This window comes from Parambassis ranga, chromosome 3, assembly GCF_900634625.1.
Source record: "Parambassis ranga chromosome 3, fParRan2.1, whole genome shotgun sequence".
Lineage (NCBI taxonomy): Eukaryota > Metazoa > Chordata > Actinopteri > Ambassidae > Parambassis > Parambassis ranga.
Window position 1 is genome coordinate 3718984 of NC_041024.1, and position 22493 is coordinate 3741476.

The following is a 22493-nucleotide window of genomic DNA, read 5'->3' on the forward strand; positions in this document are numbered from 1 at the left end:
GGATATGAAGCCATTTGCCATGGTTGTTCTTAACCTACATAAGCAGTCATGTAGGGCTGTTTGAAGGCTGATTGTCTTGACAACAGCTGCTTCAAACGGAAATATATCATTCAAGTGGCAGCTTGCACTTTAAGAGCCTGAAGGCATCATGACACCTGGTTATGCATCAAAGCAGCGACAGCCTGATCAAAATTACAATGACATCAATGTGTACATGCCTCATTCGTTGACTCGTAAACAGGTTTATAAAAAATAAATGATGTCATTATGGTCATTCCGGTCTAGGACAACAGCTGACACATCTTATTCATATTCACCGACAGACCACAGAGAAGCAAAACCAAGGAGTATTCAACACAACAACACATCATTCAGCAATGACAATATGCATTTTATGGTAGGAGCAAAGCATTAATATTTATATTAATGTAAAAGCATTAATGATTATTATAATGACATTAAATGATTGGCTAGAGGTTTAATGCATAACCTGAAAACAGCAGTAAAAAGATAATTATCCCAAATCTGGACGTCATGTCATGTGAGTGAAGCTACGTTTGTACTGAAAGCCACTTGCATCTGATTGATTCAAATGGCATACACGTGCACATCTGCACAATTACATTTCATCTGAGTGTAGACCGTGCTGCTGCTGCAGGTGCAAGCATCCAAGCACAAAGCTACATGGATACATGTCGCATTGCCACAAATCAGATATACATCCAATTTAGGACCACATCTTGGAGTCATAAATCAGGACTGATGATTGGATTTGTGTATTCAAACCAACACAAAAACAAAAAAAGCATAGGACATATGGTTGTGTTTATGCTAACACATGAATTTCCAACAACATCCGATCATGGGGCCAATACAGCCACAAGCGTAAGAGTAAAGAGTAAGATTGTAGGCTGGAGGACACCTATTTGTGCTCTATTTTTACCCGGTATTAAGTTGAATTTTAACTCATTAAGCCAAAATTAGCTTTTAAATAAAGGCTGGACTTGGCAGGAAAAAAACTGGTTAGGTATTAAAAACAAGATAAGGTATTAGGTAAAGATGACAACACATATATTCATAACATTAAACACATTTTACACATGGAAAACTGCCCGCCAATAGATTTTTGTCTACAATCACCCAAAAACATGTCAGTATGAACCAAGAAAATGGAGGAGAAGCTTGTTGCAGATGAAAAGTTTCCTTAAAGACTTAACATTGTGTTTGTGTCTGTCTGAACTCATCTTTTCTTAAAAGCCAAGTATTTCAACATCTTACTCAACCTAAACTAAATAAAAGTAAAGAAGCCATGGTCTGAAAGGAACCCCCTCCCCATAGTCTTTACATTACCTGAACCACATGTCTGCTGTGAATCTCCATCAATATTGCTGGATAACTTGCTTATATTTCTAAAAAAGCCCTTTAACTTACTCCAAAGAACTTGTCATGAACTGTTGCCCTAAGCTGGAAAGGCAGCAATAACACACACAAAAAAATCCAGACAGCATAAATAAACCAATTTGAAAAAAATCATTCCAGGTTAAAATGTTGCTGCCTGAAAAATACCTCACTGTTTCCTTCTTAACAGCTAGCTTTCCTCCGGCTGTTCGGCAGTGGTTTATAAGCAGAGTGTTTTCTTGATTTCTGATGAGCTGACACCAAAATTAGCCATCTGCTGCGATTGAAGAAAAGTTTATTTCACTCCGACACTCTATTGCAGCTGCACATGAAATATGACAGCTGGTGGAATGGGTCCAGAAGCTGGTTTGTAAGTGTTTAAAAGGATTGAATTTTATTTCTGCCTCAATTTTCAAGCAACAGAAACTTGCAAGCTATATCACATAGAATTACAGCAGCACGCTAGTTTATAAAGAGACAAGCAGTAAACAGCTTGATGCTGCTGAGCCCAGTAATCACTGAAACTTTAAAATCAATTCTGCAATGATTCCAGTGTGAAACGCAGAGAAAAGAGGATGACATAGATGAAAGGACTGTGTTTATTTATTATCAATAGTAAGCTATTTATTTGGCAGCATAATTACTCACAAATTGGAGAGGGGAAAGAAGAGTATTCAGCTTCTTCGGTTCAATATTTTGATTAAATTTGAGCTGTAACATTCTTGACTCATGCGCTCCACCCTGATGTACAGTTTCAGGGCTGTGAGACCAATTTGTCTGAATATGTATTCTGGTCAGTGTGAAGGGGTGCAGTTACATGAAAAATAAGAAATGTTTTTTTTTCTATGGCTTCTGGCAATGCAGATTAAGATTAATAACACAGCCAAGAAACAACCTAAGGGGGAAACTAAAGGCACTTCACAAGTAAATAATGAGGCAAAGGAAATCTATAGTCCTGAGGACTGAACACTGTGTATGACGACAGAGCTGACTGGGGGGCATTTTGAGCAGTCACAAAAAACTCATAATTATTAATCACACATTATATTTGTTGGAAGAATTCTACCTTAATGTTCCAAATGTACCTTATAGGCATATTTGTCAAGTTTTAATACTTTTATGAACACAGGAGTGGATACATTTACTTTATGGAAATATATATTATTATTGTTGCAACAATCCAAAACAATATAACAAAATGAAAAAGGTAATAGGTCATAAGTAGGCTGTAATCTGCGATCGTCAACAACCTACCCAACTAGGTGATTAATAACCTGTAAAAGCTCAGTTTTTTAATCCAATAACTTTAAAGATCTGTGTATAGATTACATGACTCTCCTTCACCTCCACTGTTTGTTTCTCACACACAGAAACAAAACAAGTGTCATTTCTAACCCATTTTATTTAAATAATCTGCTCTTCATTCTGTCCCCTCATTACACTGTGTCCACAAAAGGAACATAAAAGTGTGTCTCACTCGATCAGAGAGGTAATGCAGGAATAGAAAAAATGCTAAAAAAAATATAAGGAGGTTACAATATGTATGCTAAAATATTACTGTAATTAATCCAGAGCCAGTCTACTTATATGCCACTCCAGTTCTATCATTACAAAGCTTAGCAAGCTGACTAACAACCAACCACCAGCTAAGACAAAAACAGAGATGACTCACGGCCTGGGAGATATTTTTTTTTCCCCTGACATGGGCACTCACTCACTCCATTCCACACAGATCAGCCATAAGCCATGAAACCACAGCAGACACACCGCCTCTTTAGAAGATGTTTGCATACAGAGAAATATTTTTGTAGTCTTTACATTATTTAAAGGGTGCCAAGGGCACACACCACTTACTGATGTCACAGCACTGTAGTAAGTAAAGGCTGGTGAGACATCAGTCTGCAGTACACTCAGCGAGCAGGGCATCTCTAATTATTCACAGTTATACTGCAGGTTTCTACACTGAAAATCGACTCTGGTTCACTTTCCTTCAAACATTTACACATTTAAAAGAAGGCAAACTTTTTTTTTAAACAAAGAAAAACAAAACTGTAATTGTAGATGTTTTCAAAGAGGCTTTGACTAGAAAAAGAAAGAATCTAAATGGATAAAAGAGGCTGCTTATTGGACCACTTTTAACATTCCTAACCACAACTGTCTATAACGGAATGCTTGTGACAGAATTAGGTCACACAGCAAAATGAAATGTTGTAATTGGACGTTCCTCTAAGACACAAAAGCATCCACAGAGAGATTCTGTGCACAGATAACATGTACCTGCTTCACAATAAGACTGGAAAATAGGCTTTTCTGTTTGACCTTCACCACTTTTTGTCAGGTTTCTAAAATGTAGAGGCTTGCTTTCATACTAAACAGGGGTTCTGTTGCATCCATAGGGAAACGCCTACTGCTCCTGCCCTCTGTAAGTAGATGTGTAACTAACACTGCTGTGCACAACATTACCAACATGTCAAAAATAAAAGTATCAGAGTGAGGGGTATGGGGTCGAGTGGATCAGCTCACTGACCTTGCTAGGTAGACTAACTTTGTGCGCACATGTAAAAAACATATCTAACCAAGGTTAACTGGGCATCTGGACGAACTCCAAACAGGCGAGCGCCTGATGATTAATCTCATCATTTTGTCAAATAGACTGATGGTGCTGTGCGTGATTTTGTTAGCTGGATTTTTTTATGATGATAGAATGAGTGCGCTTGAATTAATTTTCCCGGTGTAAGCCTTGGCAAAACTAATTTTATTTATTTATTTTAAAAGTCTCAAATTTATTAGAGAGAAAAGGAAAAAATGATGCTGGTGTTACTGGTGGTACAAGGTGAGGTTACAGCTACTCCTACAGTCTAACCTAAAAGTATTTCATTACACTTTGAAATCCAACCGTGAAGTAGGAGATTTTAAAAACTCAGTGAGAGTCAGCCAGATTTCGAAAGTAAACACATGCCCCTTTCTCTCGGAGCCCACCTCGAAGCCACGCCTCCCAATCACATGGACGCGCATCACCTGAAGACGAGCTGCGGTCTGTGACTTCGGCCATCATGCACGTACCTCTCTGGTGCACGCAGAGCAGGAAGAGAGTGACAACCAGCCGATACTCCACACAGGGTCCACCCGGAGGATTGGCTGATGTTTTTAGTGTTTTATAGCTTCCACAGATGATTCATTTTCTTCGAAACTGCAGAACTAATTGGTTGCTATCAGATTGTAAAGTGAAGTTACACTAATTTAACAAAAAGTGCAACAGAACGAAATTTCCTACCCTACCTTTAAAATCATCACAGTCTATGTGACTCAATAATAAAACGTATGTTATTAGGAAGCCATGATACACTTATCTGTCATATGTCTCTGTGGAGCTCCCATTTTCTCCCAAGATTGGTCAAATGTAGGCACATTTTCTGTTTCTTTGAATTGTCTTTATAACTGTATTACACTGCGAAAACACATCTACTTCTAGCCACAGCAGTGCCATTTCCATAGACTTTATATTGCAGTGTAAAAAGAGCCCACAGCGATTAAAAATGTGACAGGATGTGAAAGAAAAAATATGCTTAGAGGTTAATTATGTGAAAAGTGAACAGCTGGAATCTCAGCTAACCTGCTGTAGAGTGTGGCACCCTGGTCAGCACCACGGACAGCTCTCCTAACACATCTTAGCATGCATGCAGAAGACTAGAATGTCTCTCAATTCATTAAAAAGGGGGACTTGCATTATTATCCTTATTATTAGGTAACTGTGCAGCAATTACACAGATCTCAGAGGACCTCACTTTGCACCAAAAGTGAAAACAAAAGTTTAAAATGGCAATTAGAAAGTCTCAGTTAGGCAGGAAGAGCAGAACCAGGATCAAACGGGGGCAAATGCTTCAGTGTGTGGAGAGACAGAAGGAATCAGAAGACACATGTATGCATGCATCATGATTACATGCATCATACAACAATTTCACAAGCTGCATACAGTCGGTGCATGGTGAATGCAACACAGACTGTAGACAGAAACATAGAAAGCCAGCATTCCAAGTATAAATTATACAACAGCTTCCCAGGTACACAGTGGGCTCATAAGGTTACTTTTATAGGCATCAGCTGAAGCATTGAGGCAGAAAACTATGCCAATAATGATTAGCAGTTTGCTGGCTGCCATTAAGAAAGAATATAAGCTCTGTATGTTTACACTTGACTGATTAGAGGGGAGCCGGATCATGCAGCAAATGTAAGTCCTCTACAGATTCCTCTCAAGTACATAACCGTTATGTCCATTATCGTCATCAGCACCACCACCTCTACAACCGATGTAGAACAGTGGGCGGTGTCTATGATTGATCTATGTATTCTGACATGTTATAGACTGTACCCTACTTCCATACATTGACTAGCTTTAGAGGATTTAGATAACAACTTTGTGACTTGGTTGACTCTTATTTGAATGAAATGATCTTCCCAGTTTGCTGTGGAAGAAGTATCTGTCACTATGGACCTCATCGCCCTTAAGCAGACCTACAAATGCCTGCACGGGAAAACCAGAATAATGGTGTCCACAAGCGTTTGGCTCTGTGTACTTAAACATGATATCTTTACTGCATTTACAGTGATATGAGTGGCAACTTGCAGTGCACTAATGAACTTGGATGCTGCACTTGAGCGTGAAACAGGACCACCAACCAGTTTTGGTAAGTCAACTATGTCGGTGTCAAAAAGAGGTATGTTACACAATAAAAACAACAAAAAAACAACAGCTTGTAAACAAGTATCAAACATAAAGTATACTTACTTTTACAAAAAGATTCACTACAATAGGAAAAAAGGGTGTCAAAAAGCTAAACAATAAGGAATAGCTCACTCAATAAAAGGCATCAATTAATGATAATTATTAGAGTCAGTTGTTAACATTGCAATTGACAAAAGCAATGTTGAACTTAAGACAGCACTGCTGAGCAGTGTGAGTGTGCTTCTACTTTGTCATCTTTCATTGTTTAAAATGGAGTCTACATCAGGTAATATGAAACGCCATCAGACTCTGAATGCAGTGCAACCATCCCTCAGTGCAATCCCATTTTACTTCAGACAAAGGTGAACATATACCAGCGGCTTTCCCGTCTATGGAGGACACAAGAAGCCGTATTTATTTTCAGGAATATAAAAACATGTTTTTCAACTGCCGTGTTTTAGTGCAGCTTCATGATTCCTCAACAGCTAAGAACTCTCCAAAGCACAATTTCACCGCATATAAGAAACCAGGGAATATAAATTTGATCTGAGAGAAGCAGAGTGTGTGTGGGTGTTTGAGGAGGTTGGGCTGCGTGCGGACTAATCTGTTATGACATGGGAAAGGCCGTCTCTGGTTACTTTCCTTTCACACCTCTCTCCGGTTAAAACATAATATTTTGGCATGGGAGCAATATCTGTTGAAGCCCAGTGTTTGGGTGTTTGCTCTGTTTACTGATAATCAAGGTTTTCAGCATCAAAGTAATAATTTGACAGGACCAATTATACTGGAGTGCAGCAGTATTTACGGCACTGCAGAGTCTACTGCTGCTTTTGTTTATAGCAGTTTATTTAAGATGCTTTCTACTCATTAAATGACAGTCCTCTTGATGCATAAAGAATGCAGCAGGCAATTACTGTCACTGGCAGGGAGACTGTCCACCATTCAGTCCCTTCTAATCAATTTCTCTTTTGAACTTGTGCAACTATGTTAATATTGACGAGACACTTCTATTTTACAATGGTGCCTTAAGACATATTGGTCATCGAAAAAAGTCACATCTGTAGTGAAGTTACTACAAAATGTGACTAAAAAACTATTACAAACTGACGCTAAAAAGTGCTAAAGCAATTTTTACTTATTTAGAGATCCATTTTGAAGTTGAATAAACAAACTATAGTCATGTTAAAGTAGTGCAACAGAATAAATAAAAACAGGCTGCAGAGAAAAGATAACATATTCAACAGAAAATTGTTCTAAAACAGGGAGAAGGTGTGTGAGTTTTTCATGCCTTCGAGCATAAAATAAAGCCTGCAGATCATAAACTAATTAAAATTCCACAACAGTGCGATGGTGGCCTTATAACTGTGTGTGACATTTCTGTAGGGCACTGATATTTTACACTTTTTCAGATTGCCAAACACAATTTTAAATCACTCAGTGGCTGCTCAATGAAACTGAACTAATCCTGCGCCGTTATCTGCTTAACAAATGTGCTCATGGTTCCATTTCTTTATCTAACAGTGAAAATAAAGGCAGGAGCAGCCACACTTCCCTGTTTTTAAACCCTGAAATATTTCAGTTGAACCTATCTGTTGTGGGTCAGTTGCAGAAATCAGGATCAGATGGATGTTTTGTGTTTCATCCGTTCGGTTTATTACAGTGCTGTGGCTTCCATCCTGTACCAATAATTACACTGATCAGTGTTCTATCAGTGTGTGTGTGAGGTGAAGACACAAACGGGTCAGACCGAGTCCAAGCAACCATGTGAGCACTAAATCAGTTTGCTGTTAAAATGCATAACAAAACTTCTTTTCCACTAGTATCCATTGTTGGTGGACTCTTTTGAACATGTAACACAGCTGCCTTGTTTCAAACATTTAATTCACTGTCTAGAAAAAGTTGCTGGTGTAATATTTGTGCATATTTCTGCATTTAAACAGAATCTAAGATGAGTTTTGGCCATGCAGCCCTGTCCACTGGATCATTTTTGTTTAATGACAGTGTGAGTCAAACAAGTTTGAGCCTTCTGGGGAAGCCCAGCCTATTGTTCTCTCCCACTCTTTTAGATTTGATGGTCTCCTAGCATGGACCCTGGTTTTTAGTACATTGAAGTCAACAACAAAACAACCTCTTACTCATGCGAAGTATTCAAGGCTTTCTCAGGGGAAATACTAAATATGTTTTTGCTCTAATAAACTGCAGGCATGTGGGACATATTTGAAAAAGAATGGTATTTTTATAGGGTTCTAATAATTTTTTCTCCATTGGTAAATCCCCCAAAATACTGATAATGCTAAAAATGTCTCAGTTGGAAAAGAGAGAGAGAATATGCAAAATACTCAAGATGGAGTAAAATTCCACAATCTGTGTTGTCAGTTCATCAAAAGGTCACTACAAGGCCTCAGTAGCCTGAAGAAGTCAAATCCAGAGAGCGTCTACAAAAGTTATACACTATGCAATTCTCTTTGTTTCCTCTGTGCTTAGCTGCACTTCACTACAGAGGAAGGGTGGGGAATCTGTACTACAGAAAATATACTATATATTGCAAATGTTATTACTATTTTATGTCTGCTCTAGTGACTTTATGTCACTTCTTCTTCATACTGTACAACATTTAAAAGCACACACACTGCTGTAAAGCCACAGAGATCTGAACTAAAATGGGAGGTAAATGTTTAGGGGTTAAAATCAGGGTTTGTATTCCTTGTAGACATGGGACGGTTCAGAGCATGAGTTAAATCTGGTGACTTGGAGACTGACATGAAAGCACGTATTGTTCTGCAGTTACTGTCCTCAATGAGCAGCGGGTGCGACCGCGAGCTCCTACTACTCACAGCAGTTTCACGCAGCAGACTCAGCTGCAGTCAGAGCAGAAAGGAGACCCACACCACTCTGTGGTCCAATCAGGCGCCAAGCTGCTGCTGGTCCCGTCATGGCTTACAGAGCAGGATGTACATAGTATATTTTATTCAAAAAACAAAAAGAGTGGTAGTTTAAACACTTTCAATTATGCAAATTATGCAATGATGTCATTTAGTGGGACTACTTTTCTTTCTGAGGAGTTGCCAACACTGGAGCATCTCTCTGAAGCACAAGTAGTGACAGACGGGAAGCTTCAGAGGGGCAACAGCAGCAATACGATGTGATAACCGATTCTTAAATATGGTAAATGTTGGATAATTAGACTATATATTTTATGCTGATCTATGATATTTTCAGAGTGTTAAAAAAGTAGAAAAAAACCACAACACTGTAAACCTGACTGAACTGAAAACCTTAAAACCGTGATACAAACCAAACCGTGGATTCTGTGAACCGTTCCACCCCTGACAGGACAAATGAATCAATATGAATAACATAAAATCCAAGTCACAAGCTGCAGTTATATAAAAGCTATATATATATGATATAAAAAGTTATATCAAAGCTCTGATGCCAAAATTTCAGAATGTGAGATGCTCACAGCTTCAGTTTATTTTTATCTCCATAATAAGCAAAGAAGTTTTTGTTTTTTTGCTTTTGATTCATCACCAACGCAGGATTGCCTTTCTTTATGAGGTCTCTCTGCACAGAACCTTCAGAACATATTTTACCATAATTCTGCAGCGACACGCTGACAGACGGCTTCAGTCTGTGCGACCACAGTCCCAGAAAGACAGTGATCGAATTCATTAATCATTAGCAGCCTGCAGGCGTCTGACCAACACCCAATATGCCTGCTGTGGAGCCTGTTAAACTGAGGCAGTCAGTGAGTGCCTTCACACATGGATGCTGCGATTATTGGGTTATACAAATATAGATCTGCCAAAAGGAATAGAACGGTGTTATTAAGTTTTCAGGTCCGCTCATCTCCAACATGTCTGTTTTTTTCCTGTTGGACCCACCTTTCAACATCCTCTGCCTCCCATTGGCAAATAATAATGTGTGGCACAATTCCTAATATATGTGGCCAGTTTCAGAGCAGGGGAACAAGAGGGAGCAAAGATTTTAAATGGAACTCGCCCTCAAGCAGGCGCCATGATTGAAAATGATAGAAGATAAAAAACTTATTTCAAATGAGTTTTTAGTTTATAAATCCTGTGTGTGAGACAGGTTTTCTCAGACTTGCACATCGGTTGTTAGTGCAAAGGATGCAATGGAATTAGAAGTGACAGCAAAGCATTCTGGGTAAGATGCATCCCACCTTTTTGTTACCATGCTGCTGAGCCTCAGGCGCTGAAGTGACGGTCTCACAAAAAGTCCCCCGAGTTTTCAAAGTAACTGCACCGCATTTAAGATGGTAGTAAAGACTCCCAGGAGAATCCTCAGTGTGGAAGACAACAATAGCATCTGAAACAACGGCAGGATTGCAGGCTGTGGTTCAAAAAAACAAAAAAGGCTCTATTGTGATACTGGGCAATCTTTTGCTTTATGGCTTTAAGGCAGAGCTGCTGGGATGTGACAGGGTTGTTGATCAACCCCAGTGACTCAAACTTACTTCATTTGAAATCTAAAGGTGCTGAAATTTCTGGCAGAGAACAAAAAAAAGGAAAAAAAAAATCACTTCTGCTCTGTACAGTTGATAAAAGGTCACAGAGGAGCTGCAGCACATCTCTGTAGTCAGCTATACTTTTTGTACTACAGCGAGACACAGGAGCAACAAAGGGACGAGTTTATATAAAAAAGGTGCATATTAGAGCCTAAGAAGTTGTACTCTACACAAATGGCAGGCAAAGGTTCAACTAAGACAATTTACACTAGTGTCAGGTCTTTAATACCTTAACTGGCTTTGTGTTGTCACAGAACAGAATCGAGGTTTGCTTTTCCTTTTGTATGAAGCTGATATTAGTGGAAACAGCCTTTTTGCCTGCTGTTGAATATGCTGATCTGCTATATATGAATGCTTCTGCTCACTGCCTTCACATGCTGAGTAGTGTTTACATTGAGGCTCCAAGACTCATTACTAACCATGGTCCCCTCACTCACCACACTGTAAAGGTAACGGGACGTCTCTACATGCCCGATCGCCTCAGTCATTGGTATGTTTATTTACAAAACCACTCTGGGTATCACTCCGAACACAACCTTATGCAAATGTATTAATAGAAACTACATATATACACAAATACACAAAGAGGAAGACCTAAACAAAAACTTCAAGTACAAGCAGCTGTGCAAGGCCTTGAAAGTGCAGCCTGTCCTCACCAGGAGAAGGTAACATGAGGTCATTAGGTCAGTAGGTCAGTAAGAACAGATCACATGTGCACACTTCACTGGTTGCATCTCCACCTGTTCAGAGAAGTGCAAACTTGCTTGCTGTGGAAATGGTGACTACCTAAAAGCAGTTTTCCTTGTATAATGTGTTGAAATTGCAAATAAAATAATCTTTTCAGCTTTTTTTTCTTCTTTTTTTTTTTTTTTTTACAGTAGAATACTCAGAGAAATGTAGTGTACAGTTAATGATGTCTGCACTGTGAGTTGGATTAATTAAAACCTAACTACAGTGTATTTTTAGATGTTCCTTGTTTTGAATCTGACTTTTAATGAGATAAGAAAAATAACATAAGGACTACGATTCTACCACTACTTGTATATAATATGAGCTTTGCCAGTGTAATTGGTAGTTTTTTTTTTTTTTAAAAAAAAGCCTCCTTAAATGCCACATTCAGCCACATGTTCGCCTCGAGTGAGACATAACAGGTCGAAATCTTCTATGTTGCTGCGGCTCGGTAAGTGGAGTTTCATGTACACGTACATGTCCTGTGTTTCACCGTTAGACAAACATGTTGGACTAAATTTTATCTGATTTTTTCTTCCATTAAAAACACTCTTCTTCATGTCAGGCTGACAGTTGGTGTTTTCAAGGTTGAGGTTCAAGGATTTTTTTTCCCCCCTTCAACGCTACATCTGCTAGAAATGCAAAGGATATTATGGTTAGTTTGTACTACCAGCTTGCTCTGGATTGAGGTCTGTATGGGAGCATGCATTAAGAATTTAACCCTCCAGATTTTCTCCAGATGTATAAGAACAGATGGTATTTATTATATGGAATCACCTTGACACAGCAGCTCTCTTTTTCCAGTAAGAACATCTGTCAAACCTTCACGATCCTTCACTAAACGAAGCATCATCAACAGCCCACCACACACACACACCACTAAAAACATAACAAATCCTGCTTTTAAATGGGGCAAGGCTGCAAAGGAAAGTTATTAGCAACCTCTGACTGTAAGTCCCTGGGTATTTTATTAAGGGTTTGGCATGATGCGGGAGGCTAATTAACCAAATTCATTGAATTAATGGTCTTCCCCTAACCTCCAGATTTCGAGATGGTGCCTGGCTGCTTCAGAAAGCTGTGACTGCCAGCAAGAAATACCACAGAGAGCAAAAAAGTCAACATGATAAATCTGCACTCATGCTTCTAAATTCTTATTGCAGACAAAGTGTGCACAGGATTTATCCTGCCGTATAGCCATTATAACTCCAAGCCTCGGTAGTATAGAAATTAATGATGACTGACAGAGTTTTTCAGAGTGGCAACTCAGGTTCATATTTCAGTTTCCATTTTCATGGAAATAGACCTTGTGCATATGATTAGCAGCTAGAGTTCAGGATGAAAGAATGTTTCTCCCACAAACACTTTTATCTCCTCACAAACATGCACGTACCATGAAACTTAATGGATAAAATGTCTCCAATGCTGTAAAGAAAGAAAGAAAGAGCCAAGTGTCTAGGAGCAATGAACTCAAAGCATCAGTCTGCTTATATGTCCTCACAATACCTTTCCAAGGACAAAGGATCTCTTCCCAGTAAGCCATGCATTAGAAAAATATAGTTATTTTCTATAACTTAACTTTAACTTTAAGTATGAACTGAAATCATTAAAAGAATGTGAAAAAAAAGAGTGTTAGGCGAGAGACTGTTCAATATAATGGGAGCAATATTATCACAACTGCTGCATTGAAACTGAGATCACTGGATAAGCTACTCAGTCTCCGCTTGCGGCAGGAACCAGGTCTGAGTCACTGGTGTCATCTGATGCCAAGTAGAGGAGACAGGATTAGTAGTGTGTAAGTAAAGAAAAGCCAACAAAAAGGCCAGGGATGCATGCTAGAAAAAAAACAAACCTGGTTGATCTTGCTAAGAATTGACACTACGTTGGTGGGTCATCGTTTTCACAGACACATGCCGATTCTTAATGCCATATATCATTGATGATATAGGACACATTCTAGTACAGTATACATGCTTTATGGCCCAAACTAAACAAACGGGTGTATGGGCTAATGTCATGGGACCGGTTTAGCCACTAAGCTCTGCATTAGGAGGTAGGTCGAGGTAAGCAGGGGCACAACAAGTGCAGTGGACCTTGGTCTGTGACCGGGAGCTGTTGAATTTCATGTTCAGTCATTTGAGTTAAGCGTTAGAAACTACTGGTTAGTTTCTAATGCTTATGCTTATGTTATGTTTTCAAACACTATCCGGGCCAGCCATCACAATACCTCCATACAAAGGACACAGTGGACACAGCTTAAATTCATCTGGATGAATTTGGATACAACAAACAAACACAGCATGTGACATAGTGTCACCAAGGACATCTGAAACCACGTGCAGTGGAGTAGTTCAAATCCAAGGTGTTATTAGCAAGTCTGCAATTATTTCTGAATGAGGCAAGCACTAAGTCATCACATAAAGCCTGACCTATGTTAGATATAAACGATGATGATTAGTGTGATTCAGTTTGCACAGAGTGGAACTGGCTGTGAAGGGGAGGGATTCCGGACCCATTTCATGGAGAGAATTGGTGTCAAGTGAATAGGTGTGACTGGCCAGGCTCTTAAAACACATGCATTTACATCATTAAGCACATTTTACAAGGTAAACCCTTCTACTGTCGCCATGTTCAGCTACCATGGCCATAAATCCCGCCCTATAAATAGAGATGCAGCCAGAGACAAAATGAAAATACTTCATGTTTTAAAGGACTAAAATATTGACCTCATATGAGGTTTTGGTGAGGACTGACTGGACTTTTACATGTTGCCATTGAGCACTGGGCCTCACTCATATCACAGTCTTTTTCTCATTTAATGCTCTGATACTTGGCTTCCCATAAGAAACTCAAAGGTGTTGTAACACAGACCGTGTGTATACAATGGATACGTTTATTATTTATACAGCCTGCAAAGCAATTCTTTTATGTATTTACAGTTCTGCCACAGGACGATTATGATCCGGCGCTCACACTCGCTCTGTGTTTTTTAGTCTCCTCTAATTGCCCTGGGAAATATCTGTCTTTTTAGCTGCTAAATGCTCCCTTATGTTCACCAGTTCATCACCAACTGCATCTGTCTGCAGTGTGGTGCTGAGCAAGCACTGCGTGCAGTGGGTTTTTTTCCTGCTTTGTTGCCACAAACAGCTGCCTGCTGTGGTGGAAAGCAAACCTATTAGAGCTGTGAGGGCCAAAAGAGTTAAGCAGCAGGCTGGTTAGCTCGACAATAAGCGAGACATTTCCACAAACACTCTTTATGCTGCATTTTCCCCCATTGTCACGCAAAAAAAATATTTCTGCTTTAAAGCAATTCTCTCAAACATTTATAGATATTCTGACATATTATTCCTTAACCTACTTTCTGACTGAATCAGTGAATAAGGACAGGAGGAGAGGAGAGCTCTGCTCAGGAGGGGGACATCAGATATGAGGATCAGTGGCGTGGCAGCGCAGAGATGAGATGACTCTGAGCTGAGAAGCCCATCTCAGTATGCATGAGATCTATGAATACATTTAAAAATGAAATCTGACGTGGAACCAGATGTAAAGAATGTATAATAAAAAAGCTATGTTGTATTATTAAAGCTTAAATTCAGGCCGTGTGAGATGTTTTAATTCATTTCATATTTGTTTTTGCGACGTGCAAACTGACATTTGTGAGATATGAGCTTCTTGTGTCGTCTCGCAGCACCAGCAGGGAGAAGCGGTGCAGTCAGCGCACGCATTGTGCTCGTGTTAGCCATGAAAAAAAAACAAAGGGGGTTAACTTGACATGACATTAAGAGAAGAAGAAAAGCTCATCATTCGGGCTTTTTCTCAGGTGACAATAACTCGGATAACATATTGAATTATATCATCTTGTCTTTCAGACTTGACAGCTATAATACCCGGCTTTCAGACACACTCTACAGATAGTGAAGACTTGACCATATGAACAGGTGTTCTTGCATTATGATGCTACTTCCTCTCTGCAGCAACTCATTAACTGAGCATTAAAAACAAGATTTTTTACTTACTTACAAACAAGTAACAAGCCTTTACAGCGCTGCCATTCTCTCATTGTGGCAGTGTTTAAATGGATAATAGCCTGGCTAGTTGTTCTTTGCTGGTCACAGTATTCCATTGTCTCCAATAGAATCTCCACCTCCACCATGAAGAAACTCCATCATGCACTCGACATAAAAATAAATAAATAAATCATATAACCTTTTGGTTACATCAGTCATCCTTACTGTGGTAGTAAAAGTCTCCTTTCTGAATGTAATGAGTATCTCATGTTGGTCTCACTGCTCATTATTACTGATGTAGAAGTCCGTCTCATTAAGAAATCAAATGTTTTATCACGCAGGGCACTGTTAATGTTCTGAGTATGATAATGCAGTTACAACAAGTACATCTAATGAGTAATAATGAGGTCTGCTGCTTTCACACCTTCTTAAGGTCTGATATTTAATGTGTTAGGTGAACTTTTTGTTCAAGGCCACAACAAAGGCACACAGACACTAATATGAGTGTGATTCAATATGCAGCAAGCTATCTAAGCAATTAGCTCACATAGAAAATGCACAAAAAAATAACTCAGCTTTAGGGAAAACTACATTTTTTGACTATAAACTGAATGTTTCAGTGGTATTGATCTCAACAAATGAAGGGTACTGATATTCTAAATATTATTTTCTCACTTATAGACTAAATGACTTCATCAATGATAAAAATGCTGCAGCCCTACTTACTAGATGGTTTTTGAAACGGAGCCAACATGGCCTGTCGCTGTGAGCCGGTGGTGCCAGCAGTCACCCTGTGTGATGACTTTCTACTCCTAGCACCACTGCAGTCCTTCAAAATGTCACATACATGTCAGATTCACCTTTAGGGACAAAGTCTCCAATTATCCTGAGCTCTGAAACCCTCACAGCCTTCAGCAGAGGTGCAGAGGCAGCACTGAGAGCTCCACACACACACACACATCCAGACACAAGCACATCTCCTCTGAAGCAATCAAGACAAGCATGAATATATGTGCTCTCTTGATTTAGGTACACTTAATATTAATTCTTAATTCCTACCAATGGCAGCTCCTTCGAGCAATAAAGCAATTTAAAATTCCGCTGCTTGTCAAAAGCAGCTGAGGTGAAGTACATGCAAGTGGCAGCTTTTGTCACTTTCTGGGCCAGATGTAGTGTAGACTAAACCATCACCCTCCAAGGCTATATGGTGTTTTTACAGAAAATAGAGCACGATCAAGCAAAAACAACTGTCCGCAGAAAAACAGAAGAGCAGCCGGCTACTTCAACGTGGACAAATGAAGACCTCAAGAACCCAAATAAAAGCTCATGACACCTCTGAATTAAACATCTCACTGAACCTGCTGGTTCCAATCTTGAGCAACTAGAGCAAGAAGATGCTACAATGAGCATGAGATGGAAAAACTGTAAGCTGATGTGACAAATCTCTGTTGGAGATGTAAAGTGAAACACAAAAAGCCACAGAGACCCGCTGCCTGGGGTCAAACACCCATGTCGGTAGTTGTTGTGATTAAATGGAGTATTTCATCTTTTAATGGCTTTCTGTCCATACAGACCACTGCTGGATAGGTTCATTCCTTCATGAGCACACCGCAACACATCCAGCAGCACATTATACTGCGTCATAGCATTCCAGCTAATTGACAGCAGCTTTAAAATACCAAATACAGTGGCCAGATTTCAACACAATAGAGCAACCTTTACAGCAGAGTGAACACTGTGAATATCTGGCAGAGAACTCCATCCTGCTGTGAAGCCAAGCGTGCCTCAAAAATAGCCTGAAGCCATCCGGGATGAGATGTACAAAACCATCAACAGGTGCATCCAATCAAGTGTCTGCACTTGTTTGCTGGAGACATCTCCTTTATACAGTCGATGAGTATAGACAGAGGAATTGGGCACAAATGACTCAAAGTGCTCTGCTACATTTTACATTACAGACGGTTCTTCAAAGATATTGGTTAGAGACTTAAAGATGCAGTTACGTATGCCATATGAAAGAAAGGATTTGGCAATCTATATGAGAAAAAAATACTCATTCTTCTTTTGACATCTACTAAATTCACTATATGGACAATAGTATGTGGACACCAAGCCATTATATGGGTTTGCTAGCATCTATTTTTGTTTAGATCAACATGCATTTGTAGGTGAGGTTGGCTTTAAGGCCACTTAAAGACAACTTCTACCAAACTGGAAAGATCATTTCTTTAAGCTCTTCTGTCCCTTTTTGAAACAGGGAACTAACAAAAAACAAAAAAACTATGACGTAAATACTCATTATCTGCTCTAAAGCTGCATCAATGAATGTGAATTTTGAGCTGGACTTTCAGGACATCCACAAACTCCCAAAGCAGGACTGACGAAGAACACATTCACCATCACACCAGGTTCCATGACCTCCGTGACCTACAGTGCAGCTGCCAAGGCAATAATGCCTTCCCATTATGCCCCTACAGTATGTATCACTCCCTTTTTTTTACACATTCATTAGCTGCGCTGTGAAGTGGGGCCATGTTGAAACAACTGTATAGACAATAGCCCTAATGAATTTGTGCTGTTTCTGCTGAGATAAAAGAAGCATCACTCTGGGGGAAAATGCTGAACAGCCACTCCGTAGAAGCCCTCCAGCATGTCATCAACGTGAAATCTAAGCATTGCTCTTTTCATCACAACATAACGATAGATGGTAATCTGTCAGAAGGAGCAGAGCTGCAATGTGAGATGTTACACTCGACTGCACAACATGCAGATGAGGTATATGGATGTATACACAAGCGGAAAACGCGAAGACGGAGAGAGACGACGGTAACAAATCAATATTCTTCCATTAACATGGCTCTGACCTGCACATCCAGCAAAAACATACTTACAACGACAAAGGATGTATATGCTTTTGATTACACGCTTCAAAAAAACACATATTTATGTGTGACATCTTCTTTTAAGAAAAAAAAAAACAACTTCTGGCATTTGTATTTGAGAATTACAACCTCAAAAAACACAAGTTAAGATTAACTAGCATGGGATGTCACTGACTGCAATTACACTGTGTTTTTGTATGCATCATGTTCCTGGTTTCAGCTCTCTAATATGTAAAGTATAATTATTTTCTAGACACTGTGCCAGATCCTGAGGGACCTCAAGTCATTATCTTAGAAAACAGCTACTCATTTATGCAGCACTTCCAGTATTACAGCATGTAGACATAATTGAAATATCTCGGCCTGCTGTCATTTCAAGGTCTTGCAGTCTGCAGCACATCACGTACTTAGACGATGGTTTTAATGCACACAAATGTCGCTAACAACTGTCTTCATTAGGATTGTGCCGCTGATTATTTTCAGTGTGGGGCAAACAAAAGATAAAGGTTCTCGCATCATTGCATTGTACTCACATCATCACATCCTTTTATGTCTGTTTTTTTTTTACTTTAACTGTCACTGTCACATAAGACAAACAGCAGGACTGTCTTCACAAAATCTAGTTCACTGCTGAAGATGCCCTGAAAAGTCTGGGGGCTCAGACGGTCTACGGGCAGCACTCCAATGCCCATACCTCTTAACTAGACTTTGTGACCAAAAGTAAGCGGACACCATGAGGCATTTCAATATAGCCTGATTTTAGTTGCCAATTATTGATTGATTGTCTATGACCAATCAGTCAGTATGCAGTAAGCTACATTTCATGGACAATCCATTTGAAAATGTTTCGAAGAAATGATCACCCCAGTCTGGTGTTGGAGACCCACACCCCAACCCTGACCTTATCACCCTTCATCAGATTTTACAAACCCGTGCTGTAGTGGACATGTGTCCACATACTTTTGGTCATAATGTGTATTTAGTATACCAGAAGAACTACTACAACTACTACTACACCACAAACAGTCAGAATTTAGCTGCTCACTACCTTAAAAAAAACATCAATGGCAGAATGCAAACATCATTTTGTTTGTTTTATCTCAGATAAAATATTTATATTATGTGACCAAGAAGGTCAAAGTTTAATCCATCATGTTGTGACATGATGCACCAGGACATCTATTTTAGTAGCAGTAAAAAGTATATTTACATGAGGACGCAGAAATGTTACCCCTTAATTAGTATTTTGAAAATTAAAAATTCATTCAAATTTGAACCAATTAGCAGAATAATTACAGATGACTTAATGGGTTTTCTAATTAGTTGCACCACCCTCCATCTGCTTTACACGTTTCCAGATGTGAGTCTATCGAGTTGATGTACGCAACATTAAACCATCACATTCAACAGATTTTTTTAAAATAATGCTTTTATGGAAAAAATAATACTCTGTGCAAATATGCCATCTTGGCGCTTCATTTATGACTTATTTTTCAGTCTCTCTGTAACAACACTGTCAGCACTCAGGGAGTGTCACATGTTACCGAAGCTCTACTGCAGTTTAATTTTTCAGATTTTCAGATGAAAATATGGGGACGTGGCAGCTGCAGCTGAGCCTCCTGAAAATAAAGCAGGCTGTACTGTATTTCAAGCCACATTATGCCACAGCCTGGCTGTCAGGCCGGGGGGGGGGGGGGGGGGGGGGGGGGGTCTTCGGTTACTCCTGTCCTGCTCCTGTCCCTGTCAGGGTTTTCATATCATACGGTATATCATCTTCACATCTCACTTCATGCCACTCGGAAAAGTGAAGTCAACTCAGAGCAGCAGGAGCGAAATTCTCAGATGTAGGTGCACTCATGTGATGTTGTCACATCTGATTTAGCGTTGGAGGAGCACAACGCAGCCTGAAAGTAGTCAGATTAGGATGAACTGCAGTGGTCATCTTAGTGGCAGAGAGGTTCTGGAGGGTTTTTCACAAAGGCATGTTTGCTGTTTTCACTGCATCTCGTACAAAAACTAGTTTTCAGATGCTGAGTTTTCTCTGTGGTTTTTCAAAATAAAGCATTTGCATGCTCTGCTATCACTCATACAGACATATTGTATACTAAATATTGTAAACTAAAATCCGTCCGCCCATCCGGCAAAAGAATGATACATCTCCTCTGTACACCACATGATTAAACCTGATATGAAACACTCAAGGTGTCAGCACAGTTAAGAGTTTCTGCTTTAAGTCAAATGTTTGGCGCGTTATATAATCAAAGAAATAAAGAAATAAACATAATTTCTGAAGGATCGCTTTTAATACTTGGATGAAAATTGGGGGACAACAGTGGCGCAGTGGTATAGCAGGGTTGTCTAGTAACTCCCTAGTCACTGTTGTGTGTTCTTGGGCAAGACACTTCACCCTAGCCTGTGGCGCGCCTTGCTAGTCATATGACGCTGCTTGGCAGCAGCCGTAAAGAATTTCCCTCTGGGATTAATACAGTATCTAAAATAAAAAAAATAAAAATAAAATAAAATAAAAAATAAAAATCCTTCACAGTCAATGACTGCCTGTAGTCTCTCACGTCTCGAGACGCTTTGCAGGCCTTTACTGCAGCAGCAGCAGCAGCTGCTCCTCTGTGGCTCTTCCAGCCTTCAGTCTCATCTTTAGTAAGTGAACAGCAGCTCTGTTAGGTTGGGATCAGGTTAAGTATCATCCTAGTTCTCTGCTTGGAGAAACTCTTGGGTAGCTGTCACTCTTTGTTGTGCTGCTCTGAGTGTTTTTGCTTCTCTCTGATGGGTTTGTTTTTTTCCAGCCTAATGATGCCTCCACACACACACAGACACCTCTTTAGACCTCATGGTGACCGTTTCAGGAGCAAGAGGAGACAGGACACACCTGGACATGCAGCTGCTGGTCAGTCATTTGTTCTATTATACAGTATAGGAGCCACCACAAATGGAAAGGGCTACAATGGCAGAGAGGTTAATGCTTTTGTCAAAACCCTTAAATGGAAGCACAAAGTTTTCACATTGCTCACATCTTGAGTGTTTCATTTAAAATTCAGTGTGGTGCTGTACAAAGAGCCAAACACCAAAAACCCTACCACTGCTTCAATATTTATGAACTTGACTGTAATAAGCTCCAAACAAGGCCAGCTTCAAACAAATTTGGTACAGTGGCCCCTTTAACAGATTTCACAGATGTTTACTGCCCTGAAAGCTAAGGGTTAACAGTAAGATGTTTTTTTAAACAAAAGGATTAAATCCTAATTCCAAAATGATTGAAAAACCCAAAAATGAACCAACAATTCAAAGAGTTTCTGAAGTCTTTTAACAACAACAAAAGAAGTTTCTGTGCTGCTCCACAAAGATTTGCTGCTTTATTCTGTTCCTCCGAGTTTAATAAAATATGTATGAAACGAGTGTTGCTCAACCAAGAGGACACAGTTTGTTTACACCCAACAGCAGAGTCAACTCAATCAATCTGTCAATATGGTATGCTTCACCGACAGAGGGAGGCTTTATTATGCAATGCCTTCAGACTATATTTTGCTTTGCTCATTGCCTATTTGCATGCAATTTTCATTACTGTAATTACTACACTGATTAACTGCCAGTTGACCAATTAGTTTCACTGAAACTGCTCAGATACAGAAAGCAGAACACAGAGTGTGCCGTACGTACGACTCCCTCTCAGAACAAATCAGAGAAGAAGTATTCCCATTCAGAGTCCTCATGTCACAACGTTCTGACATGGTGAGCTCCAAAGAAACACACATTTAGTCTAATTCCCCAAATGGTCCCATCTGTTAGCCTGGTATCATCCATCAATCCATCCATCTACCTCTGAACCTCCTTTTGTCTTGTAGTACAGGGTCACCGGGAGCCTATCTTCGGGCAAGAGGTGTGGTACACCCTGGACAGGTCACCAGTCCACCACAGGGCAACATGCACAGACAAACAGCCATTTAGCCCAGTATTACTCCTGTTGATTAATACCATTACTACCTCCATACACTTACCATCTGAACACTGTTTTTTTTGTCTGAATACTGATTGGAGTAATTACACATGAATGGAAATAATTTTTTAGAGGTTTTAGAGTTGCCTGATTTTTTTAGTTATGTTTTTGTTTGTTTGTTTTCTGGTGGAGAACTCTGACTAGCCATAACTCAGCGGCGGTCGACTCACAGAACTGTTGTGCGAATACAAAATAAGTCGATGTCTGACATCCAGTTTGA

At 39.6% G+C, this 22493-nt stretch overlaps 1 protein-coding gene across 1 annotated transcript in view; it reads right to left on the bottom strand.

The window, feature by feature from the left end:
* The window catches only part of luzp2 (leucine zipper protein 2), a 197387-nt gene that overhangs the window by 174184 nt on the left and 710 nt on the right, over positions 1 to 22493 (bottom strand). The window lies entirely within an intron of this gene.